General features: G+C 44.5%; 1 protein-coding gene across 1 annotated transcript in view; it reads left to right on the top strand.

Annotated features, from left to right (window-relative positions):
- Positions 1–16,261: 16,261 nt before the first annotated feature.
- The window catches only part of LOC127571307 (macrophage-stimulating protein receptor-like), a 143,027-nt gene continuing 132,223 nt past the window's right edge, over positions 16,262–27,065 (top strand). Inside the window, exon 1 of the mRNA XM_052017578.1 lies at positions 16,262–16,443. The gene's annotated coding sequence lies outside the window, so the exon portion shown is untranslated. The remainder of the gene's footprint in view (positions 16,444–27,065) is intronic.

The raw sequence follows: 27,065 nt of genomic DNA, 5'->3' as shown, positions 1-27,065 counted from the left end.
GCTGACCTTTCCTCTGAATTGATCACAAATGTAAACAGAAAATACTGGGAACACTCGTCAGATTTTTAATCTAAGTTTTTCAACCTGAAACATTAACTCTGTTTCTCTCTCACAGCCACTGCCTAACTTGCTGATCATAAGATATCTTTATTAGAGACATGCACATTGAAACACACAGTGAAATACATCTTTTGCGTCGAGTGTTCTGGGGGCAGCCCGTAAGTGTCGCCATGCTTTCAGCGCCAACGTAGCATGCCCACAACTTCCTAACCTGTATGTGCTTGGAATGTGGGAGGAAACCGGAGAAACCCACGCAGACACGGGAAGAATGTACAAACTCCTTACAGACAGTGGGCGGCATTGAACCCGGGTCGCTGGGGCTGTAATAGCGTTATGCTAACCGCTACACTACTGTGCCAGTATTTGCAGTATCTTCTGTTTTATTTCAATCTTAGTGCTGCTAAGACTCTAACTCCAGCTTAGCAATATTGCACCAGCTATTTCATAATCACCAGCATCGTGATAGCAAGTGTGTGTGAACACTACTGGCAGTGAGCTCCCACCATACTGAGTTGGACAAAAACTGCTATTTTTTCAACACCAGTCTTCAGCTCCTACCTCAACATCACTGTAATTTATACAGCACAGGCAATGCAGAGGATCAAGGAAAGCCCGGCTGCATCTTGTCTGGATGGCTCGGGAGACAATTAGTTGCTTGCTGTAATTTCTTTGCTGCCTCACCAAGTTCTGTTCATACATTATTGTTGCTCTTGACACCTGATGCTGGTTCCGAGTTAACAGAGTCTAGTTTTAAGTCTTGTTATGAAATTGCTCCATGGCCTTGCCCCTCCCATTTCCAACCCTTGCCTTCAGCCCCTATAAACCTCTGAGATCGCCATGCTCCTCCGATTATCCCAGAATTTATGTGGTCCACCATCTATGGCCATCCCTACCACTCCGAAACTCTGGGTTTCTTCTTCGCCCCTCTCTTGTCCTTAAAGTCACTCCTTAATGCCTATCTTTCTGACTAAACTTTTCATCAACTGCTCTATGACCTCCTTATTTGGCCCGATCATACTCCTGTGAAATGCTTTCGGGCAGCTCTCTGCAATGAAGACACCATGTAAATCGAAGTTGTTTGGCAAAACATTTTAAAAACTGACTTTTGAATTTGAGATCGCTCCATCTATTTGCCGGTCTACTTTGCTGCATGTCGAGTTGTTGATGGAGCTGGCCATTTTCCCCTGGTGCTTGCTCAACTCTTAGAAACAGCAAAGAGAACAGAGATTGTGGACAATTTATAACAAAACAGGAAGAGGCAACGCAGCCTATCAGGTGCATGCTAGCTCATGGGAGCAAACCTGTTCATCCCACTCCCTGCTCTTTCCCTATGTCCCTGCAACCTACTCTCTCTCACATCTGCCCATCAACTTCCCCTCTGATTCCTTTTGCTGTTAGTCACCAACCAGGGGTAATTTACCGTTGGTGATAAACCTACCAACATGTCTTTGAGATGTGGAAGGAAACCTAGCGAACGGTCACAAGGGGAGAACCTGTAAACTCTGCTCACTACCAGAGGTGAGAATTGAACCTGTGTCCCTGAAGCTGTGAGGCAGCAGCACTTATTGTGGTCGCACTACCACCCTGGGATATAATGACAGACGCACCAGATCTCCAACCCCACAGGGCTGCCCTTTGGGGTTCCTTGGAGGGTCTTCAAAGCAACTTATCCGGGTGCGCCTGTGATGGCTTCAGGGTGAATGAAGGGTGTTCCACAAAGACTTGGATGCCCCCTCCAGAGATATACCTGATGTCAGGTTGATTCAATCTTCTTAACTAATGTGAGCAGGGAAGTTCAAAGGAGATGTCTGGGGCAAGAGAGTGGTGGGTGCCTGGAATGCGCTGCCGGGGGTGGCGGTGGAGGCAGATACAATAGAGGTGTTTAAGAGACTCTTAGATAGGCACGTGATTGGAGGATTATGGACCATATGCAGGCAGAGGGGATTAGGAGTCACTAGCTTAATTAGTTCGGCACAGCATCGTGGGCCGAAGGGCCTGTCCCCGTGGTGTACTGTTCTATGTTCTAAACCCCCACAACACTGTCCCTGGGTTACTTCAGCTGGTGTTGTGAACAGCTGCCGGGATCTCCTCATGACTCTGGTCAAGGGCACAGTGCCAGATCACGAAAGTCTCCAGATGTATTTCAGGGCCACAGTTAGGAAATCCTTTTGTGGCGGGGAATGACGAGCCAGAAGGACTCCGATCAGGGGACACGTTTCACAGAAAGGTGACGAAGGGAACCGTACAATTTCCTAGGGATTGGACAATGATTCCACGTACACTACCACCCCTGGAGACCGGGAATGGTGGAGAGAACGAACCGCATAATTAAAACCACATTAGTTAAGGCCACAGCAGAGGCAGCAAAAACCTGTGCTGATGCAGTCCTGGAGAGATGGTGAGCAGCCCCAAACTACCTGCTGGGCCTCGGGTTCTCTGATCCACTGATGGGGTGGGCAATGCATCAGTCATAACAGGTTGTGGCGAGGAAGGTACCTATGGGGATAAGGTGACCCAGTATGTGAGGGACCTTTGTAACCAGCTTTAAACACTGGGTCAAATAGCACCAGGAGGAACTGGAGGGAGAGAAGGTAATTGTCCCACAGATGGACGACCAGGTGATGTTAAGGGAGATAAAGGCAAGGTTCACTCTCGGATGGACATAACCACAGACGCTGCTCCTAACCAATAATGCCCCTGTCTGTGTGCAGACTCGGGAGCAACCTTCCTCAAAAATAAACTTTAATCATAAAAAAAATTCAAGAAATACAAAACAGTGCAGAGCTTTTTTTACATTCATAGTGTCATCCAGTCAATATGTTCATAGAGTCAAATCGACAATGAAGTTTGAAACATCAATTTGAAAAATTCTGATTTAACTTGTACAGCCCATCTTGTTCCAGGTGTCCTTTTCTTTTGGTTAAATAATTGGCGCTAAATCCATTCTGTGCATTTGTGGTTTAAAAGATATCTTTATTAGTCACATGTACATCGAAACGCACAGTGAAATACATCTTTTGCGCAGAGTGTTCTGGGGGCAGCCCGCAAATGTCACCACGCTTCCAGCACCAACATAGCATGCCCACGACTTCCTAACCCGTATGTCTTTGGGATGTGGGAGGAAACCGGAGCACTCGGAGGAAACCCATGCAGACACAGGGAGAACAAACAAACTCCTTACAGACAGGCCGGAATTGAACCTGGGTCGCTGGCGCTGTAATAGCATTACACTAACCGCTACACTACCGTGCCTGCCCTTGGAGCATTAATCCCAAGCAGTAGGCAGCAGAAAGACGGATGGTGTGGAAGGGTTTAAATGGGAGAAACAATATGAAAGTTAAACCTGTGAAAATGCTTCAGTGCTGTTCAGGACAAGAGGACTGGACTTGAACATCAGATTTGTGTCAAAGTTCTTTCATGCAAAGAGTGATTAACTCATGGACTGGGCAGTACTGCCCTTTGGAACCAGAAAACCTGGAATCATTTCATAAAAGGATTGTACAGCACTGTGTCTATGCTGACCATCGTGCCTATCCATACTTGAATCAGAATCAGGTTTATGTCGTGAAACTTGTTGTTTTGTGGCAGCAGTACAGTGCAAGACATAAAGACATAAAAATTACTTTAAGTTACAAAAGTAAATAAATAGTGCAAAAGAGGAATAACAAGGTAGTGTTCATGGGTTCATGGACCATTCAGAAATCTGATGGCAGTGGGGAAGAAGCTATTCCTGAAATGTTGAGTGTGTGTCTTCAGTCTCCTATACCTCCTGCCTGAAGGTAGTAACGTGAAGAAGGCATGTCCTGGGTGGTGAGAACATAGAACAGTACAGCACAGAACAAGCCCTTTGGCCCACAATGTTGTGCTGACATAGCTAATGCCTCCTACCTACAGAATGCCGATATCCCTCCATTTTCCTCTCATTCATGTGTCCATCCAAGCCCCTCTGTAAGGCCCCCAATGAATATGCCTCCACCACCCTATCAGGCACGCATCGCAGGCATCCACCACTCTCCGAGTAAAAAATGTACCCCTCGCATCTCTTCTGAACCTACCCCCCTCACCCTAAATGATGGATGTCCCTTGATGCTGTCCATGTGGAGTTTGCATAGTCTCCCTGTGACTGCGTGGGTTTCCTCCAGGTGCTCCAGTTTTCCTCCCACATCCCAAAGATGTGCAAGTTGGTGGGTTGAATGACCACTGTAAGTTGCCCCTAGTGTGTAGGTGAGTGGTAGTTGATGAGAATTTGGGGAGGACAAAATGGGATTGGTGTAACTGGGTGCTTGATGGTGCAGACTAGGTTAGTCGAAGGGACTGTTTCTGTGCTGGATCTCTTTAAGACTCTATAAGGCAGTGTTGGCTTGTCTGAGACCAGGCACTCCTACAGCCAACAAACAAAATGCTGGAGGAACTCATCAGGTCAGACACCATTTGAGGAGGGATGACGACTGCCACAAAATGACGACTGTCCATTTCCCTCCATAGATGCTGCATGATATATAGATATTTACTTATTAGTCACATGTACATCAAAACACACAGTGAAATACATCTTTTTGCGTTGCTAAGAATATGCTGGGGGCAGCCCGCAAGTGTCGCCGCTCTTCCGGCACCAACATAGCATGCCCACAGCTCCTAACCTGTACGTCTTTGGAATGTGGGAGGAAACCGGAGCACCAGAAGGAAACCCACGAAGACACAGGGAGAACGGTCAAACTCCTTACAGACAGTGGCCGGATTTGAACACAGGTCGCGGGTGCTGTAATAGCGTTACACTAACCGCTATGCTACCGTGCCGCCTGAGTTCCACTGAGTTCCTCCAGATTCTTGTTTATTGCTCTAGATTCCAGCATCCGCAGTCTCTTGTGACTTGTCTAGCCAACAACCTTTCACAGCACTACAAGGCAATCTATCACAGCATGTACTTAACAGATCTTATGGCACCTGCCTGTGGATGTGACTGGGATCACCCAGCCTGCATTTGCACAATGGAGATCAGCAAAGGACAGCATCTCACAGCACAGGTGATATATTATGGACAAGGTGAATACTGTGCCACCACAATGACTCAGTGTCAATATGGTGAACAGTTGACATGTCCTAGCAGGAGCCGGCCTTTGAGTCTTACCATCAAAAGACGTTCTGCTAGGCAATAAATAATAACAAATATAGGTGCACGGGACAGATTGACATGGTGGCCGAAAACTCCCCAGTGAAACCTCCACCACGGTAGCGTAGTGGTTAATGCAATGCTATTACAGTGCCAGCGATCGGTGTTCAATTTCCGTCACTGTCTGTAAGGAGTTTGTACATTCTCCTGTGTCTGCGTGGGTTTCCTCCAGGTGCTCCGGTTTCTTCCCACATTCTAAAAGACGTACAGGTAGGTCAATTTGGGTTTAAAATGGGCGGCGCGGACTCGTTGGGCCAGAAGGGCCCGTTACCACGCTGTAAATAAAATTTTAAAAAAAGTCACTAGTTTCAGCTATGACATCCGCAAGATGCCAGAACACTTAACTGAACTCATGAGTCATAAAACTACCATCATATCCTCACATCATACAACAAGTTCTTGAAGATAACACAGCATCATCTAGGATGACTCACACTGGTGCAACTGAGCATCAAGCACATAAATTCTGCCATGGATCCAGATCATTTCCCACGGTAGTATAACAGTGACCCGGGTTCAAATCCAGCCACCGTCTGTAAGGAGTTTGTATGTTCTCCCTGTGTCTGCACGGGTTTCCTCCGGGTGCTCCAGTTTCCTCCCACATTCCAAAGACATACGGGTTAGGAAGTTGTGGGCATGCTATGTTGGCGACAGAAGCGTGATGACACTTGTGGGCTGCCCCCAGAACACTACGCAAAAAGGTGTATTTCACTGTGTGTTTCGATGTACATGTGACTAATAAAGAAATCTTACCTTATATGTGTAGTGAATCATTTAGAGATAATTATACATCTCCTTTAGATTAACCGCACCATGAAACAACGAAACAATACAGGGCAGTACACAACTCACCAGGTACCTAAATGTAGGTTGATATAGGGGCAGGCTTCTGTAAAGGTTAAGTTTGGGGGAATATTTTAGTGAGGGCCATTGTAGCCCTATTCTATCAGAGCCAGATGAGGGGTGTGTCTGTGAGGACGTACGGATGGACGTACGGATGGACGGACAGATGGACGGACAGACAGACAGAGGATATTGTTAATATTTACCATTGATAATTTGCAAGCATTAACTTTCAACCTATTCCTATTTTATCCTATATTGACATCACAGAGCTCTGAGCCTTCCATTGATAATCATGAAACTCTAATTAGCGATTGAAAATCACCAGGACACACTTGCCTATCAATTAGAATGGCAGTGGTACTATGTTTCTACAAACTTCCCTTTGCAACTCTTACAGCACTTCCCCTTGCAACAACAGGTGAGGCAACTCTCATCCCTTCGCCTCTTCCCCTCTCACTATCCAGGGACACGGTCTTTCCAGGTGACGCAGTGATTCACTTGCACTTTTTCCAATCTAGTGTACTGCACCCTGTGTTCACAATGTGATCTCCTCTACACTGGAGAAACAAAACGCAGCTTGAGTGACCACTTTGCGGAACGCCTGCGTTCAGTCCGCAGGGGTGACACTGAGCCTGTTGCTTACCACTTTAATTTTCCATCCCACTGTCACACTGATCCTTATTGGTCTGTGGACCCCTGTACTGTTAGAATAAGGCCCAATGCAATCTTGGGGAACAGCAGTTCATCTTCTGCCTGAGCACGTTGCAACCTTCTGGACTCAATATTGAATTTTACAACTGGTAACTTGATTTCTCAGTCGTTATCGGTCATCCATCTGTGGTATTGGCTCAGCTTGTTTGCTTCCCCTCCTTTTTTTTTACTTTTTTCTTTTCTCTGGGAGTGGACGACATGTCCAACCTGACCTGATGGGCATGTCCTCCTGCTCTGCATTGTGCAACTCCTATGTTCTTTGTCCATGTTCTCTCTCTCTAACTGCTGCCATTCACTCATTGACCAAATGACTTGATTTACAGTGTATCCCCATGGTCACCCCAGTTTTACCCTATCAGAGACATCCCCCTCTCTCACCCTCCCTGCAGCTTCACAATCTTCTTTTCTCTCCTTCCCAGTTCTGACGGAGGGTCTTCAATATGAAACATTAACTCTATTTCTCTCTCCACAGATGTGGCCTGACCTGCTGAGTATTTGCAACATTTTCTGATTTTATATTACATTTCCCAGCATCTGCAGTTCTTTTTGATTTTCATACACCAGGATCAAAGACAGCTTTGATCCTGCTGTCATAAGACTATTGAATGGACCTTTTGTACGTTAAGATGGACTCTTGACCTTACAATCTACCTCGGTATGGCTGTGCACCTTATTGTCTGCCAGCACTGCACTTTCTGTGTAACTGTAACACTTTATTCTTCATTCTCTTATTGCTTTTCCCTTGTACTACCTCACTGTACTGACGTCAAAGTTGAGTTTATTGTAATATGCACAAGGACATATATGCACAGGTACAATGAAAAACTTACCTGCAGCAGCATCACAGGCACATAGCGTCATATAAGCAGCATTCACAAGGAAAACATAAAATAAACATAAATTATACCCAATTTTTACAACAAAATAACACAATTAGAACAAAAAAAAAAAGTCCATTTTAGTGCAAAGTGATCAGAGTGGTCATAGTGTTGCTAGACTGTAGTGGTGATTGGGGTTTTGCCGGTTGGTTCAAGAATTGAATGGTTGAAGGGGAGTAGCTGTTCTTGAACCTGGTGGTGTGATATGATGAAACAATCTTTATGGATTCCACGCAAAACAAACTTTTTCACTGTACCTCAGTACACGTGACAATAATAAACCAATTTACCAGATTTATCAGTTATATTGGCGTGAATGTGTATGTATTTGTTCAGTATATTTTCTTTTAGAAATAAAGTTTAAAATGAATAAGCAGTGCAGGACTCTTTACATTCCTAGTGTCATTTGTTCAATACATTTAGTAGTGTTAACACACGTTTTAAACAACACCATTGCCATTCATGTGGCCCTCAAACACACTCTTGTTGTTTGAGGCGCTTCACTACCCAGCCCCTCAATGTTCAGTATCGGAAGGACCCTAGACTTTGGTCCTTGGTACTGGGATAGACAATTGTGACATGACATTGCACCTCTGGGATACTTGGCTAGAGGTAGACAGACCACAATAGGTCACATTGATTCAGATGACGCAAAGGGCTGAGTTAATGGGAAATCCACGTCACACCTTGAGAGACACATTGAAACTAAGAGCCAGGAAACACTGATGAGATAAGGATAACAATAGATGGATATACTGTAAATAGATGTGAAGTGTATCAGATGGCTGAGAACAGCCAGGCATAGGAAGCAGACAGCATGTGATTGGACAAGGCATTGAGAGCACGATACATTTAAGAATTAGGATATTCTGCACCACTGTAACATGGACACACCTTGAGAACCCTCTGTTTCAAACTGCTGCATGCCAAAAATGATCATGGTCACATTTGGTGGGCTGTCAATCAATCGCCTGTCACATCTTATCATTGAAGCTGATGTATTGAAACACAAAGTATTTACTTCTTAGGGACTCTCTCCTGATCTTCCCTACATATATCGAGGCTGAATGAAGGCTGGTTGCACCGACTGCTCTAGTTTCCAAGTGGCTGTTCATCTCTGGTACAATGACGAGGTGAAAATCCATATGCCTGTTTATCTCTGTTTGGTAATCGGAATAAATTCCATGATCGTAAAACTTCAGATGGTCTTACAACTATCAGGAAGAGTCTAAAAATGAACTGGCATGAAGAAGCAATTATGTTTGCTCAGGGACAGTACAGTGTGCTACTCTGTTCGGTTTGTTTAAGATTAATGTTCCGTAGAAAGTAAATGAACTGAATCGTCAGGCTGGATTGTACTGTTCCAACTGGTATTGGTATTGGTTTATTATTGTCACTTGTACTGAGGTACAGTGAAAAACTTGTCTTGCGTACCGATCGTACAGGTCAATTCATTACACAGTGCAGTTACATTGAGTTAGTACAAAGTGCATTGATGTAGTACAGATAAAAGCAGTAACAGTACAGAGTAAAGTGTCACAGCTAAAGAGAAAGTGCAGTGCAATAAGGTGCAAGGTCACAACAAGGTGGATCGTGAGGTCAGAGTCCATCTCATTGTATCATCTATCCACAGTGGGATAGAAGTTGTCCTTAAGTCTGGTGGTACGTGACCTCAGGCTCCTGTATCTTCTACCCGATGGAAGAGGAGAGAAGAGAGAGTGACCTGGGAGACCCGGGTTCAGTTCTGACCTCAGGTTTGCGTATTCTTCCTGTTACTGCGAGGGTTTCCTCTGGGTGCTCTGGTTTCCTCCCGCATCCCACACGCCGTGTAGGTTGGTGGGTTAATTGGTCACTGTAAGTTGCCCCTAGTCTGTTAGTCAGTGGTAGAATCTGGGGGGGCGAGGGCAGCTGAAGATAATGTGGGGGAATATAAGTGGGATTGGTATAGAATTAATGCAATTGGGTGGCTGGTGGTCGGCATGAACGCAGTGGGTTGAAGGGCCTGTTTCCGTGCTGTATAACTCTATAACTCTATCGCAGTCCATCTTCCTGGAGTTGATGCCAGAGGCCACCACCTGCTGGATGTGGTGGGCTGATTTCACTGGTGCCTGGGTGGTAGAGTGCTAAGTTCCATCTTGGAAAACCCTTGCAGTCGTTGACAGCTGGCAAAGCTGGCGACAGGGCTTTCCCACCTCTAAAAGCTATCAGTAATTTTGCTGAACCAAGCAATCCAGCTGAATCCCTGCAAATTTCGAATTTCTGCCTTCCCCTGGGAATGCACCAAAGTCCGGCACTTATTTCAGCTCCAACTGATGAATGCCAATGGTTCTGAGTGGAAGTCAGCTAATCTCAGTGAGATTTGATCCATTACAGCCGTCAGCTTTATGAAACTGTACAATGGGCAAAAGTGTTATGCACAAAGATAACCCATGTTGTGTGTGGCGGTTAGCATAACGCTATTACAGTGCCAGCGACCCCGGTTCAATTCCGGCCGCTGTCTGTAAGGAGTTTGTATGTTCTCCCCGTGTCTGCGTGGGTTTCCTCCAGGTGCTCCGGTTTCCTCCCACTTTCCAAAAGACGTACGAGTTAGGAAGTTGTGGGCGTGCAATGTTGGTGCCGGAAGTGTGGCGACACTTGTGGGCTGCCCCAGAACACTCTACGCAAAAGATGCATTTCACTGTGTGTTTCGATGTACACGTGACTAAGATATCTTAGTAAATGGGATTAGTGTGGTTGGCATGGACATAGGGCCTGTTTCTTGCTGTTTGATTTTATGACAGAGAATAGTGGGGAGTGGGCAATGGAAACTGACAAGCTTGCTCTACTAGGAGCAAACACAGACCTGAGGGGCTGAATAGTCTCCTTCTGTCCTGTAACAATTCCATGATTCTATGACCAAAAATTGGAAATGGTTGAGTGGGCTCAGGAACTTAGAGGAAGTGGTGCCAGGATCCCTATAGTTTTAATAGCAGAAATCGAAATTGAAAGCAAATTTCTTAGGCTTGCAGTACGCGAGCAGAAGATATAGCAAATGATTTACAAAATGAGATAATGTGTCTGGACAGAGAAAAGAAAATTGAAATTCCCCAGTAATGAGTTAATGTCATTGCACATCGGATGTGCATCATAACCAAGTCAGTCACATTCATTATGTTTAATAACAGGGATGACGAGATGAAAGAGCTGGAGATCTTAGTCACGACATCTGATCTTTGCACTGTGAAGTAAAAATAAGCATGCAGGGTAGTAGGATATACAACCAGAATGTCAGTGTAATAGTCACTCTGGGAATTTCCAATATATTATCCAAATTCCAATGGGAGGAATGTCTAATCATGAAGCAAAAAGCATTAGCAAACTAATGAAAGCACAATTCTGATTTTGCTTGTTAAAAGGGCATCCAATTATTTATTTGGCAGTGTTAACATCGTTCACTGTGTCCAATAATATAGTTTTATGATGAACTTAAGTTGAAATTATCTTATTTATTCATTTTTATTGCTGTTTTGGGACTGAATTCTAACCATTTCCTTGTGAAAGCAAAATCACTGTTTTTGATTTTGTGATTATATCTAGCGAACATGATAAAGTTAATTTAAGTGAGGCAGTTTTAATGAAAGTTTCATAAGATAAGATTTCTTTCTTAGTCACATGTACATGGAAACACACAGTGAAATGCATCTTTTGCGTAGAGTGTTCTGGGGGCAGCCCACAAGTGTCGCCACGCTTCCAGTGCCAACATAGGATGCCCACAACTTCCCAACCCGTACATCTTTGGAATGTGGGAGGAAACCAGAGCAGCCGGAGGAAACCCACGCAGACACGGGGAGAACGTGCAAACTCCTTACAGACAGTGACCAGAATTGAACCCGGGTCGCTGGCACTGTAATAGCGTTATGCTAACCGCTACATTACCGTGCCTGCCCTAAATGCAGGAGACAAAGTTTGCTGGTTATACAATACAATGAAATGAAAAGTGTAAATTGCATCTACCTCAACCCTAATGTAACATATACACTTCTGGTCAGGTTTTGGAACTCAGAGAAAGAATGGCTAAATTTAGTAAAATTCAACTTTGTTTATTAATGTCACTAACTTTCAAAAGAATTAACAAGTAAAACTACTGTACAAGAAGTCTATGTGGGTGGTATGAGTGCGATTATATCTGATACTAGAGGCATGCATTTAAGGTGAGGGGGGTAAGTTCAAAGGAGGTGTGCGAGGCAAGGTTTTTACACAGAGTGGTAGGTGCCTAGAATGCCCTGTCAAGGATGGTAGTGTAGGCAAATATGATGGAGGCATTTAAGAGGCTCTTAGATAGGCACATGAATGTGCAGAGAATGGAGGGGTATGGACATTGTGTAGGTGGAAGGGATTAGTTTAGTTAGGCATTTAATTACTAGCTTAATTGTGCAGCACAACATCATGGGCTGAAGGGCCTGTTCCTGTGCTGTACCATTCTATAGAGTCATAGAGTCATACAGCACGGAAACAGGCCCTTTGGCCTAACTAGTCCATGCCAACCAAGATGGCCCATCCAAGCTAATCCCATTTGCCAGTGTTTGGCCCATAACCTTCTAAATCTTTCCGATCCATGTACCTGTCCAACTGTCTTTTAAAAGTTGTTATCAGCCCTGCCTCAACCACTTCCTCTGGTAGCTCATTCCACATGGATACAACCCTCTGTGTAAAAAAGTTCCCCTCAAGCTCCTATCAAATCTCTCCCCCCTCACCTTAAACCTTTGCCCTCAAGTTCTTGATTCCCCAACCCTGGGAAAAAGACTGAGTGCATTCACCCTATCTATGCCCTTCATGATTTTAAGATCACCTGTCAGTCTCCTATGCTCCAAGAATAAAATCCTAGCCTGTCCAACCTCTCCCTATAATTCAGACTACGTACTAAAATATATTCTTTGATATTTAAACAGACTTGCAAAACTCAATATATTTTGGAAAAGTCCCAACAGATTCATAAGTAGCTGTTCTACTCAAAAAAGTTATGAAAGAGAAAATAAGTTTACATAGTATGTCATAGGATTTCCCAGGAGATATGGTGTAAAAACAGGCCATTACAGGAGTCAGGAAGACAAAAGACAATGCACGTGCTGGAATCTGAAACAAAAAACAGAATGCTGGAAGAACTCAATGGGTCAAGCAGCATCTGTGGAGGTAAAAGTTGTAAGTCGACATTTCGTGTCAAGACCCTGAGTTCTTCCAGCGTTCTGTTTTTTAAGGAACGCCTGCTGCAATTTTACAGGGCTATGATGAGGCCTCAGCTGAAGTGACATGTGCAGCTTTGTTCTCCGCGTCTCAGGATAGATATATTTGTTTTTGAGGCTGCACAATGTAAATTCAGGAGACAGAAGAGACTGTAGATGCTGAAACTGTAGTGTAGCAGTTAGCGTAACGCTTTACAAAGCCAGTGACCCGGGTTCAATTCTGGCCACTGTCTGTAAGGAGTTTGTACGTTCTCCCCGTGTCTGTGTGAGTTTCCTCCGGGTGCTCTGGTTTCCTCCCACATTCCAAAGACATACAGGTTAGGAAGTTGTGGCCATGATATGTTGGCGCCAGAAGTGTTGGTATTGGTATTGGTATTGGTTTATTATTGTCACTTGTACCGAGGTACAGTGAAAAGCTTGTCTTACAAACCAATTGTACAGGTCAATTCATTACACAGTGCAGTTACATTGAGTCAGTACAGAGTGCATTGAGGTAGTACAGGTAAAAACAATAACAGTACAAAGTAAAGTGTCACAGTTACAGAGAAAGTGCAGTGCAATAAGGTGTGAGGTCAGAACAAGGTAGATCGTGAGGTCATAGTCCATCTCATCGTATAAGGGAACCGTTCAATAGTCTTATCACAGTGGGGTAGAAGCTGTCAAGTCTGGTGGTACATGCCTTCAGGCTCCTGTGTCTTCTACCCGATGGAAGAGGAGAGAAGAGAGAATGTCCTGGGTGGGTGGGGTCTTTGATTATGCTGGCTGCTTCACCAAGACAGCGAGAGGTAAAGAGTCCATGGAGAGGAGGCTGGTTTCCATGATGTGCTGGGCTGTTTCCGCAACTCTCTGCAGTTTCTTGCGGTCCTGGGCAGAGCAGTTGCCGTACCAAACCGTGATACATCCAGATAGGATGCTTTCTATGGTGCATCTGTAAAAGTTGGTGAGAGTCAAAGGGGACAAACCAAATTTCTTTAGCTTCCTGAGGAAGTAGAGGCACTGGTGAGCTTTCTTGGCCGTGGCTTCTACTCGATTTGACCAGGACAGGCTGTTGGTGATGTTCACTCCCACGAACTTGAAGCTTTCAACCTTCTTGACCTCAGCACCATTGATGTAGACAGGTGCATGTACACCGCCCCCTTTCCTGAAGTCAATGACCAGCTCTTTCGTTTTGTTGACCTTGAGGACAAGGTTGTTGTCATGACACTTGCGGGCTGCCCCCAGAACACTATATGCAAAAAGATGCATTTCACTGTGTGCTTTGATGTACATGCGGCTAATAAAGATATCTTAGCTTAACTTGGAGCAACAAACAGTCTGCCGGAGGAACTCCATGGATCGAGCAGCACCTGTGGGAGGAAAAGGACTGTCGATGTTTCAGGTTGAAACCCTGCTTCGGGACATCACAGATGGAGGAGTGCAGAGACTGAGGAGGGTTATAGGCAGGCGGAGTGTACAGGGATAGGAGGGCTGAGACTGTGGAGGGATTTGAAAACAAAGGTAAGAACATTAGAACTGAAGTGTTAGCAAACAAGGAGGTGAAGGGTAATCGAAGCTTGGTACCAGTTGCAACACAGGCTGCAGACTTTTGGTAGACTTCACGCTTATGCAGAGCAGAACAGGGAAAGCCAAGCAAAACTTCTGGGATAGTCTGGGGGTAAGAAAGCAATGAAAGGGGATTCCATCTGCAGATGAGATGAGACAGGATGGTATTCTGTAGGTGGAAACAGGCAGTTTCAGTAAGGCGATCAATAGGTGGTCTTATGCTGAACTTGGGGTCAAGTATGACTCCAGGGAGAGAGTCAAATGATGATGGGGACTGGGTGCAATGGTTTCAGCCTTTTGAGTATCCAGTCGGAGAAAGATAAGATACCTTTATTAGTCACATGCACATCGAAACACACAGTGAAATGCATCTTTTGTGTAGAGTGTTCTGGGGGCAGCCGCAAGTGTCGCCGCGCTTCCGGCGCCAACATAGCATGCCCACAACTTCCTAACCCGTAAGTCTTGGAATGTGGGAGGAAACCAGAGCACCCAGAGGAAACCCACCGCAGACACGGGGAGAATGTACAAACTCTCGCAGTACAGCGGCCAGAATTGAACCCAGGTCGCTGGCGCTGTAAAGCGTTACGCTAACTGCCTACACTGCCGTGCCTGCCCAAAGTTCTGCTGGGAGTAGACGTTGGGTACACCTGCTTGGGGAAGTTAGAGAAGTGTGGGGTCAGGGGATCTGGCTACAACCTCATGTCATGTTTTTAGGTGACTCTACTGTTGCGTTCCAGGCAGACAACAGACAGGAGGGGACCAAGGATACTTTTTTTGAGGGAGATAACTGTGGGGGTGTGGGAAGAGAAGAGAAGCCAGAAACTGGTGACAACCTGGCCCCCATGGATAGAAATTCGTGGATCTAGGTCGGTGTGGTTCCTCCTAGCTAAATAACAGAGGAGAAGCAATGTGAAAGAAGAAGGAGCTATCTCTCAGTGTGTAGGACAAATACATCCCTCAGTTAACGTTACTGAAAGAAACCTATTTGGTCATTCTTATCTTGTGGGAGCTTGCTGCTGGTGAATTGGCTGCTATCTTTCCTTCATCGCAAGAGTTACTGCAGTATCAACTGAAGAAGCTTCACTTGACTGCACTCTTTGCCTCTGAGTCAGAAGGTGGAGAGTTCAAAGCCCACACGAGTCACTAGAGCTTGAAAATCCAGGCTGACTCTCTCCAGTGCAGTATGGAGGGAGTGCCACATTCTTTGATGAGACATGTTCTATTCGGTCAATTGGGTTGTGGAGATGTGAAAAAAAATCCCTGGAAATATTTCACAGAAGACTGGGAACGTTCTCCCCAGTTTCCGTCAACATCAATCCCTTAAACAATATCAGAATCAGATTTGTTATTATCGACTTATATGACATGAACTGTGTTGTTTCGCAGCAGCAGTACATTGTCAAGGCACAAAATTACTATAAATTACAATACATAATGCAAAAAAAAGGAATAAACGAGGTAGTGTTCACGGATTTCATGGACCGTCCCGAAATCTGATGGCAGAGGGGAAAAAGCTGTTCCTGAAGATTATCTGATATTATCAAATTGGTGGTTGTAGGATCTTGCTCTGCACTCCTTAGACCTGTGGCAATGGCTTGCACTTTAAAAGAAGTGCTCGCTGCTGGTAAAAGGATTTGAAAGGCGTTTCTGCGTTGCAAATGTTTGCTTTAATCCTATATTTACTTGCGAGGTCTGGTGCGCTCGGTGAAGGTGGACGCGGTGTAGAGTGTTGTCAGTAGGGGGCGGTTGGCGCTAAAGTGGCCAGAGCAAACAGCCTGGGTGGGAAAGTTGTGGAAGTTGACGTGAGTGAGACGGTGTGGAAGGACGTCCCGGTGGCAGCAGCCTGTTCCCCAGCGCTTCAGCTTCTCCTCAAGGGGGTTCGGTGCTCAGGTGAAGGGGCAGCTCCAGTGGGACAAGTCCCAGTGAACCGCCAGCCCTCGGCGTCCAGGTGTGAGACGGCACCTTCCAGCAAACCACTGGAGCAGGAGCTCACAGGAGGCAGCATTACCTGAACCAGGTAAGTGAGGCTCGGCTCCTGTACCCTCCTCACCTCCCAATCCCCCTCCGCCCACAGGCCCCAAACCCCTTTGAATTGCTGATCAAAAGGTCCACCATCAGGAAGGATCCTCACTTTCATTGAAATATATCTACTAACAATCTGCTGAGAATTCTTCAGGGCGTGGGGAGATAGAGGGCCCTTTAGATAACTTCAGGGCAGTGACGAATTCTGTTCGCCAGGAACTGCGTGGAATTCTCAAAGGTGAAGGAAAAGTTTTATACCAAGAGGACCCAAATTCTAATTCAGGGGGTTAAGGCATGCCAGATAGTGGGTTAAGAGTGAGTATTGTTTGAAATTTTAATGCATGTATAATTATCTGCCTACTATCCATAAAATTTGTTTTTGTTGGGATTACTCAACAGAAAGATTAACCACAACAGCAAAATCCCCAAGAAGAGATCATTCAAGAATAGATGAGATTATTTTAAATCTCAAAATATATTTTATTCATATTTAAAACATACAAAAGAAAAAAACGGTCCAAAACTTTTTACATTCATAGTCAATACATTCAGTAGTTTTTTAAACCATAGTACTCATGTGGCCCCCTGGGGTGATAGACCATTGAGGGGCTTCCCCACCTGACTCAGAAGCCCCCCATGTACGGTAGCAGAAGGAGCCTAGATTGTGGTCCTTCCCCACAGAGCCTTTGCATGGGCTGCACTGAGCTTCAGTGCGTCCCTCAGCATGTCCTCCTGCAGTCTGGAATGCGCCAGTCGGCAGCGTTCTCTTATGGACATCTCGCTCTGCTGGAAGACCAAGTTTTGGGCAGACTAAAGGGCAGTAATTTCACCATCGAACAGGAGTGTCTGTGTGAGAGAGAGGGGGGCGAGAGGGCTTGTATGTATTTTGCAGTGAGAGAGAGAGAGATCAATCTTGGATTAAGGTCATTTAGTGCTGGCTTTTTTTTTGACGTGGAGCCTGGAATTAACAGGTAACCACTGAAATCCACAATGACCCTCCCAGGGCCGCAGTGAGCTGACAATTGTTTCGAGTATTTGGGGTCTCCTTGTAACATTAAATTAAAAATTGCAGACGCTGGAAATCTAAAATAAAAACAGAAAATGTTGGAAATACTCGGGTCAGAAACAGTTGATGTTTCAGGTCGAAGACTCTTCATCAGATCTGGGAAGGAGAGAAAAGAAACTTGTAAAGCTGTAGGGAGGGTGTAGGAGGGGGGATGCCTCTGATAGGGTAAAACTGTGGTGACCATGGAGATAAACTGTAAACTATTATCTGTTCAATGAGTGAATGGAAGCAGCTAGAGAGTGAGGAAACAGATAAAAGACTGTAGGAGTTGTGAAATGCAGAGCAGGAGAACATGTCTGGAAAGTCAGGCTGGGCACATCCTCCACTCCAGGGGTGGGGGGGGGGAACAAACAAGCTGTGCCAATATTAGAGCTAAATGACTGATACAGGGAGAGAAATCAAGTTACCTGAAGTTGTAGAATTCAGCATTGAATCCAGAAGGCTGCCATGTGCCCGGATGGAAGATGTAACATTAATCTTGACAGCAAAGCTCCATTCTATATAGTGTACTTTCAATGCAGAAAAATGCTCCATAGCACAGGCCAAGGAGGGTTATCAAACAGAAATCAACCTGAACTGCAGAGGGAGATTATTGTGGAGGTTTGGTTAAGGAGGTGGGTTTTAAGCTGAAGGGGGGAGAGATGGGTGGAGAGGTTCAGGAATGAAAATCTAGGGCCTTGCCAGTGGTGATGTGGTTCAGTCCAGAAGTAGAAGGGCTCTGAGATCTCTGAGTATTGTGGGACTGGAGGAGATTGCAGAGATGGAGAGGGGCGAGACCATTTGAATATGAGCACGAGGATGTTAAAAATACTGTTGGTTGATGAGCAGCCAGTGTAGATCAGGAGGTCGGGGGAGGTGGCTAAGAGGACTTGGTGTGAGTTAGGAGATGGTCAGCCAAGTGTGGGATGGTTTTAGGAGATTGGGCAGGGGCACAGTCATAGGGTTGTACAGCGCAGAAACAGGACCTTCAGCCCACTACGTCCATGTTGACATTTTTGTACATCTACACTAACCTCATTTACCTGCATAAGATCCTATTCCTTCTGTGTGCCTTGCCTACTTAAGTTTCCAGATATCAATGTAAAAAAAAACCCTCCCTTCAGATCCCCTTTAAAATTCCATCTTCTAACCTTAAACCTTTGCCCTCTTGGTTTTGATACCCCCACCAAGGGAAAAAAGATTCTATCAACTCTCATAATTTTATATACCCCTCTCAGGTCACCCTCCAGTCTCCTTTGCTCCAAGGAAAATTAACCCAGCCTCTCAAACCTCTATTCATAACAGAAGTCCTCCAATACAAGAAACATCCTGGTGAATTCCCTCTGCACTGTCTCCAGTGCAACCACATCCTTCCTGTAGTGTGGTAACCAGAACTGTGTACTATACTCCATGTGTGCTCTAATCAGTGTTTCGTTAAGTTGCAACATAATGTCCCAACTTTTATATTTTATGTCCTGGTCTATGAAGGCAAACATGCCATGTGCCTTCTTCAACACTCTGTCTACCTATGCTGCCATTTTCAGGGAACTATTGTCTTGAACCCAGAGGTCCCTCTGTTTATCAGCATTTCTTAGTGCCCTACTATTTACAGGTATGCCCTACCCCTATTTAGAGTTATAGAGTAATACAGCATGGAAACAGGCCCTTTGGCCCAGAATGCTTCACCTTGTTGGGATTAAATTTCATCTGCCAACATTTCACATAACTTTCCATGTGATCTACATCTTGCTGTAGCTTTAGACAACCTTCCTCGCTATCCAGAATACCACCAACTTTCATGTCATCCACAAACTTACTAATTCATTATCCAAGTTGATAACATATCTCAAGCAACAAGGATCCCTGCCATACATCACTGGTCACAGATTTCCAATCAGAAGGGCATCCTTCTGCCACCACCCACTGCCTCCTATTACCAAGTCAATTTAGGATCCAATTCGCCAGCTCGTTTTGGATCCTATGTGCCTTAACCTTCTGGACCAGGTTACGATGTGGGACCTTGTCAAATGCCTTACTGAAGTCTATATAGACAACATCTACTATCTTGCCTTCATCAAACATAGGTGGAGTTGGTTGGTGAAGGTTGGAGTTTGTATTGAGGTCTGAAGAAGTAGCTCCTGGACCCATCATTAAGTCCTGGCATGTTCCGTGAGTCGACGAATCCAGGGACTGGATGCATTTTGTACCAATCTTTCTGCTTTATGCCAATCATAGCTGAGCGTTCAGTGCATTCATTAGCATTCCTGCACATTCCTTGGACTCAGCTAAGATTTCAGTTTATTTCTGTTAATTTCATTGTATATTTATGTTTTTCATTAACAATTTGTGTTTTTGAATACATTTTTAAAAATAATTTTTATTTAAATAAAATTCAACTGACTTTAAAAGTCTCTGACTATCAGAGCATCTCAAAGGAGTGAAACAGACCTTTGGGAATGTGAGCAGGGAGCTCAGGCCTGGGATCTGGATTCTAGTTATGGGCTGTTCTGCCCTGTTCATTGGACGATTGTGGAACCAAGGCCTTAATGTCATTGGGAGGCATGGGGTTGGCTCAGGCTGAATTGAGTACAATCTGACCAGATGACGTTGATCTTCCCAATTTGTAGCAGGAAGGAATTTCTACTCATCCAGTATTGAACAGTAGGACACAGTAGTAACTGTGGATGGGTCAAGAGAGGAGATGGTCATTGTGAGTTTCTATGTGGAAGCTGACACTGCTTTATGATGAACTTAGAGTTATAGAATCATACAGCACAGGAACAACTTTTCCATGCTAACCAAGATGTCTTTCAGAGCTAGTCCCGTTTGCCTGTGTTTGGCTTATAACCCTCTGAACCTTTTCTATTCATGTACCTGTCTAAATATCTTTTAAATATTGTAGTTGTACCCGTCTCTACAACTTCCTCTGGCAGCTCGTTCCATATACCAACCACCCTGCGTGTGGAAAAAGTTTCCCCTTGAGTCCCTTTTAAATCTTTCCCTTCTCACTGTAAATTGCTGAGGAACAGCGTGTGGGTCAGAAATAGATTGGGGAGTGTCCACGTCCATGGTACTGCCTGTCTCTTTAAGGCCATACAAGTTATTATAGCTGTTAAAGATCTGTGACCTTAAAGGGACAGTCAATACCATGGATGTGGACACTGCCTATACCCTCTCCTTTCTCTATAACTCACATCCTTTTACTTTGTCAACAGCATGTCTATCGACTTGCACTGAGTAACATCCTGGGAGATCTAGTGTATTCCTAGTTTTGCATTAGATGGTCAACCCAGCAGGTGATCTCTTTGAGACTTGTGGCGCCTTTTACTGCCTCTGTTGCTCTCCTGCTGAAAGTTAATACTAACCACCAGTTGGCTATTAGCTGCACCTCTCACGGATGAGGGTAAGCCTGTGGGGAATTGATTCTTGGCAGAAATAATCCGTGTTCAAAACAAGATTGCATTCAAGATTGCAAAGAGCGGTATTTGGTAAGACAAGGAATTAAGAAAACTACTTGCACAATTCCTGCAATAATATTACAAGACACATCTGGGGGACTGTGTTGCAATGCTTGTACTTTCCTTTCCTGAATAATGTTTGAGTTAGCCACTTTTTTTTGCACTGCATGTGTAATTAAAATGTTTTGCAAGTTTTTTTTGCTCTTTGGTGCAACTGTAGTTATTGAGATAATTAAAGATTTCTAATCTCGGCATTGATGGTTGGTCAGGCTTTGTGTGGTGTGTGGTATTTACCCCTTCCTGACGAATCCTGATTTTATTTTTAGTTGGTATCTAGGAATATCAGGCAGAGGTAAAACGATAAAATTGTGCAACACAGTGGATTCCTGAAACCAGAATTCACAGAGACAATTTTTCTTTTCTCATTTAGCTGCTTGTTCGGAAGGTGTGCCTGTTCTTTTTCCTCAAATATCTTTTTACTGCCAACTCTTTCCTGCCTTTCTGCTGGGAGTGCTCATTCCTTGTTAAGGTACAGTGTTGTCAGAAATGTAGCGTCAGCTGGCTGTTATCAGCTGGGCTTCATCACGAAGGATAGAATGACACAGCACTTATTCAGCATGAAGGGGAAAGGCCAGTTCTGTGAAAAGCAGCACATGTCTGACTAAACCAGTATCACTTTTTTGACGCAAGGACATTAGTAACAAGCCAAATAAGGGAGAGCCTTTACATTCTGCAATTCACATAGATAACATTCAATCAATAAGGTTCCAGTCAAAAAGCTTCTGGCAAAAATGAGAGAATAAGGATCAGAGGTGACATTTTTCCTTTGGTTAGAAATGAGGAGAAAGGGGATAGTTCAAGCTGATTGCCATAGGCATGCATACCCTGGGATAAATGCCATGGAAGTTAGATTTTTGTATATTATAAACATGACAAACATCAATTACCCAAACTTAGGTTCTTGATTGGTAAGGGGTTTAAGTGTTATGGGGAGAATGGGGTTAGGAGAAAAAAACAAATCAGCCCTGATTGAATGGTGGAGCAAACTCGATGGGCCAATGGCCTAATTCTGCTCCAAGAGCTTATGGTCTTAAATTAACATAAATTATACATAACTTGCATGACAAAGTAAAGTAAATGTAATGATATTAGTGCAAGTTGAGGGAGAGAACAGAAATATAGATCGAGGTAGTGATAGTGACCTTAGAGCAAGGACAAAGAATTTGAAGGGTGTAACCAATAATTTCCCCGGGACATAACTTTTTTTTTAAAACCATGTTAATGACCAGGATGGAGGAATGAAGTTTTACAGGTTCAGGTTTTCCTAAAGAGAGAGAGTAAAGAGTGTGGGTGAAAGTGGTAAGTTGCAAAGGGAGATGGGCAAATGATGTATGTGGCACACAGTTTAACAGGAACATGCGGATTGGCCAAGCTGGATGCAACAATGGAAACTGCCAATGGTGGGAGTCTAGAAACCACAGAGGAAATTTGAGAACCCAAGCAATAAATAATTTAAAACTCGCTGAAATACCCAAAGCAATTAAAAATGTGAATAGGATTTTGATATTTTATTTTAAAAGGCTTGGAGGATTATATGTGCTTCTCTTGTACAGAACTGTAATGACGACTTGAGTTACAGGAGCATTACTTCAGGAAGGAGGATGCCTTGGAGGCAATGCAGTGTAGATCCCCTGGTGATACACCAGGGGTTAGGGTTACAATATGAGGACAGACCACATTAAGTTGGCTTCTGTTTCCTTGAAAACAGAAGACTGATGGGTAATCTAGTGGAGATGTTAAAAAGTTTAAAATAATTTGATGTAAAGAATTATTCCAGCATAAAAGGAAGCCATTCAGCTTGGTATCCATGATAGTTCATTATAAAACAATCTATTCTATCCTATTTTCCTGCTTTTGCTCCAGTGCCCTGCAAAATTCTGCACCCACCCTCCTCAAGTCCCATCCAATTCCCCTTAAAGGGTGTGACTTACTCTGCATGCACCACCCTTACAAGCAGGTATCCAGGTCATCATCACTTTTAGTGGTGTTGGTTGAGGGTCCAGATACCCCAGGTAACTTCTCTCTGCTTCAAAACAATGCATGGAATCTTGTACTACTAAATGAAAAAAGATATTTCTCACATGCGTCTTTTACCTTCTGCCCCTCACGTTAAATCTCTGCTCCTTCATCCTTCAACCATAATCCAATGGGAGCAGTTTCTCTCTTTGCTTCTCTAAAGCTGCCATGACCTTGTCCCCCTTGAGCAAGTCTCCTCTCAACCTTCTTTGTCCCTGGAAAAACAACCTTGACTTCTCCAGTCTAACCTTGTAGCTGAAATTTCCAGTGTCCTGGAGCCCAGGTAGAATGTGGTTACAGTTGTACAAAACATTGATTTAGACTGCACTTGGAGCGCTGTGTACAGTTCTGGTCGCCACACTACAGGAAGGATGTGGTTGGCAATGAGATAGTGCAGAAGAGATTCACCAGGGACGTTGCCTGGAAGGGAGGGCATATGACCTCACAATCTACCTTGTTGTGACCTTGCACCTTACTGCACTGCACTTTCTCTGTAGCTGTGACACTTTACTGTTATTGTTTTCACCTGTACTACATCAATGCACTCTGTATTAACTCAATGTAACTGCACTGTGTAATGAATTGACCCGTACGATCGGTATGCAAGACAAGTTCTTCACTGTACCTCGGTAATAAACCAATACCAATACCAATTGGATAGGCTGGGGTTTATTCTCACTGTAACGTTGGTGGCTGAGGGGTGACCTTATAGAGGTTTATAAATTTATGTGGGGCGTAGATGGGTAGAATCTAGTTAACTCAGCACAGGCTCTGACTGGATCAGACTCCTGGCAACTGTTTATTATAATTGTTCATCATTGGATAGTTGGATAACCTATAACATAGCCTCTTTGGTCTTTGTCTTTATCTTTGTACAGTCAATAATGCAACAGAGGGGTATTTTATTTTCTGAATCTATAAGGAATATTGGAATGTATAAATGGGGAGCTGGGTTATAAAATGCCCCTGCCCCAATGTGCTTCAACTTGTCCGTGCTGTGAGTTTACTGTGATGCTGCTATGTGTGTCTGTGTCTGTCTCTCCATGTGTGACAGACTCTGTCCATTTGCCACGATGGAAAACTCAAGGACTTATTTTACTACTTACCTGGGACTTGTAAAAGCCAGTTTGAGAACAAGTTTGCCTGCTTTAGCTGGGAAAACTCTGTATAAGGCCTGAACAGAGGAAATTGGAACCTGGTCAATTTATATTTTGGATTTAGTGTAAATAAGTAGTTGAGCATTGGCATGGATACAGTGCCCGTTTCCGTGCTGTATCTATCACTTTATTTCTTTACTGTTACGAGAATCTCCCAGCATCTTGCCACATGTGTAACCCTAATTCCTTTTACTCCACCATTGAAATTCCTTATCTTCCATTTCCGAGGTTGGAACCTCTGGATTTGGCCTCCTTGTACTGCTCCAGCTCCTGGAAAAGTCAACTTACTTCACTCCATCTGCCGCACCAGCCGGGATCTCCCCGCGGCCAGCCATTTTAATTCCACTTCCCATTCCCAGACTGACATCTCTCTCCACGGCCTCCTCTACTGCCAAGTTGAGGCTAGATGCAGATTAGAGGGACAGCACCTCATATTCCATCTGGGCAGTCTCCAACCTGACGGCATCAACATCGATTTCTCTAACTTCTGGTAACCACTCCCCTCTGCCCCTTTTTCCCTTATCCCATTGGCCCCCATCACCCATCTCCTTCCCCTTCCCTGCCGTCTTGATCTGCCCATCACCCACACATTCCTCCCTCTGGTTCCCCTCCTCACCTCCTTCCCTTTATTCCATGGTCCTCCGTCACCACCTATCAGATTCTACCATTGCAGCCTTTTGTCACTAGCACATATCACTGCCCAGCTTCCTGCATCATTCCTACTCTCCCCCCTTCCCAACTGGCCTATCACCCCTCCCCCCCTCACCTGGATGCACCTATCACCCTCCAGCTTCTGCTCCACCACTCCCCCCCTCCCCTTTTTAATACCAGCTATCTTCCCTCTTTCTTTCCAGTCCTGAAGAAGGGTCTCGACCCCGTCCGTTTCCCTCCATAGATGCTGCCTGACCCATTGAGTTCCTCCAGCTTTTTGTGTGTTGCTCCAGATTTCCAGCAACTGCAGCCTCTTGTCTCCTGATTGCTCACACTGTTGTTTCGTGCTTTAACTTTGTGGTTTTATCTTCTCTTTATCACTTCAGGATGGATTGCCAGTTTGAAAAGGCCATATAATAAATCCAAAATGTTATTATGCAATTGCTTCACTTAACTTTTAACTGGCTGGCCTCTAACTTGATTTGGATGTGGCTGCTTCTAATGGCAGTGAGTGGATTGGTGATTTAGCTTTTCCAGAGCTGTTCCAACCGCAGGGCTGTTACAGAGCGAGGTGGTGGGATAGTGCAACAAAGCGAGATGTCTGGTATCTGGGCACCAAGATGCAACTAAAATGGGCGTGCGTCGTTCCATAATCAGTCACACTCGTTAAAGGGGAGAGGAGGATAGGTAATGGCAAGGGGATTGAAATTGATGTCCAAGAACTTTTAATGAACAGCAATGATTTGCTTATGCAGCAGCGGGAATGTGGAGAAAACCCAAGGCGTGTTCTTGAATAAAATCTGACAGCAGGCTGTATGTGAATGTACTGGGCTGGGTCTTGCTAGCTGATTGAACCACTGCTCTTCAGCCATTTAAAACTACAGCAAGTGATAGATTTCCTGGAATTTACTGCATGCTGGATTCTCCAGCATCCACTCCTGGTATCTGAGAACCCCACTGATCCCAGTGGAGATTCTGTTGCTTGGTCTTCAATAGTAAGAAGGGAAAAGTAAGTTGTTTTGCTTCATTGCTTTTAATTGTAGTTAATTTTTAAAAATTTAATCTTTAACTGTTAATATCAACGTAATCATTGTCTCCAAATGTCAGAGATACTTAAACTAGTAAAATAAATTGCAGCTATTGTGGCTACCAAAGGTAGACACACATCTTTGCCTACCGTCAAAGGCTGTTGGATGTTTTGAGGGCAGGTCTTCCACTGTATCACCTGAGGGCCTGTTGTTCTCCAGAGCATGAGTCATGCTCATGGGCCAGTGAGATCAACCTTCTGCACTGATTCATACAGTGGGTGGTGGGTGTATGGAATGAGCTGCCAGAGGAAGTGGTAGAGGTGGGTACAGTTACAATGTTTAAAAGATATTTGGACAGGTACGTGGATAGGAAAGGTTTAGAGGGATATGGGCCAAATGCAAGAAAATAGGACTAGCTTTGATGGGAATCTTAGAGTCATAGAGTAATACAGCATGGATACAGGCCCTTCGGCCCAACGAGTCCATGCAGACCAAGTTTTTTTAAATTTTGTTATTCAAAATAAACTTTATTCATAATAAAAGACAAACTATATACAATTACAAAACAGTGCAAACCTTTACATTCTTGTACAGATCATTCATTAGTGTTACCTTTTTATATATATAAAAAAAACAGCACCGATGCCACACATGTGGCTCCCTGGAAGCCACTCGGTCCCGTATTTACAATATTTAGGGGCTTTCTCGCCTGTCCCCCGCCCCTCCCTCTCCAGTGCAGAAGAACCCTAAACTGTAGTCCTTCCCCATCGAGCCTTTGCATTGGCTGCGCCCAGCTTCAGTGCGTCCCTCAGCACGTACTCCTGCAGCCTGGAATGTGCCAGCTGGCAGCATTCCCCTACAGACATCTCGCAATGCTGGAAGACCAACAAGTTTCGGGCAGACCAAAGAGTGTCTTTCACCGAGTCCATGCCGACCAAGTTGTCCACCCAGCTTGTCCCAATTTCCTGCATTTGGCCCATATCCCTTCAGGCCTCTCCCCTCCAGGCCTCTCCCCTCCATGTACCTATCTTGGCCAGCATGGACAAGTTGGGCCAAATGTCCTGCTTCCATGCTATATGACTTCTTGCATGTGTTTGGGATCAGGAACCTGATCTATCAGGGCAGATTAAATACTGGATCAAAGAGGCTGGTTTTAAAAACATCTCACTGGAGGAAACAGAGGTAGAGAGGCCTAAAGGTTT

Source organism: Pristis pectinata, chromosome 6, assembly GCF_009764475.1.
Source record: "Pristis pectinata isolate sPriPec2 chromosome 6, sPriPec2.1.pri, whole genome shotgun sequence".
NCBI lineage: Eukaryota > Metazoa > Chordata > Chondrichthyes > Rhinopristiformes > Pristidae > Pristis > Pristis pectinata.
Note: the sequence above shows the minus strand (reverse complement) of the source record. Positions and strands in the feature narration are given on the sequence as shown.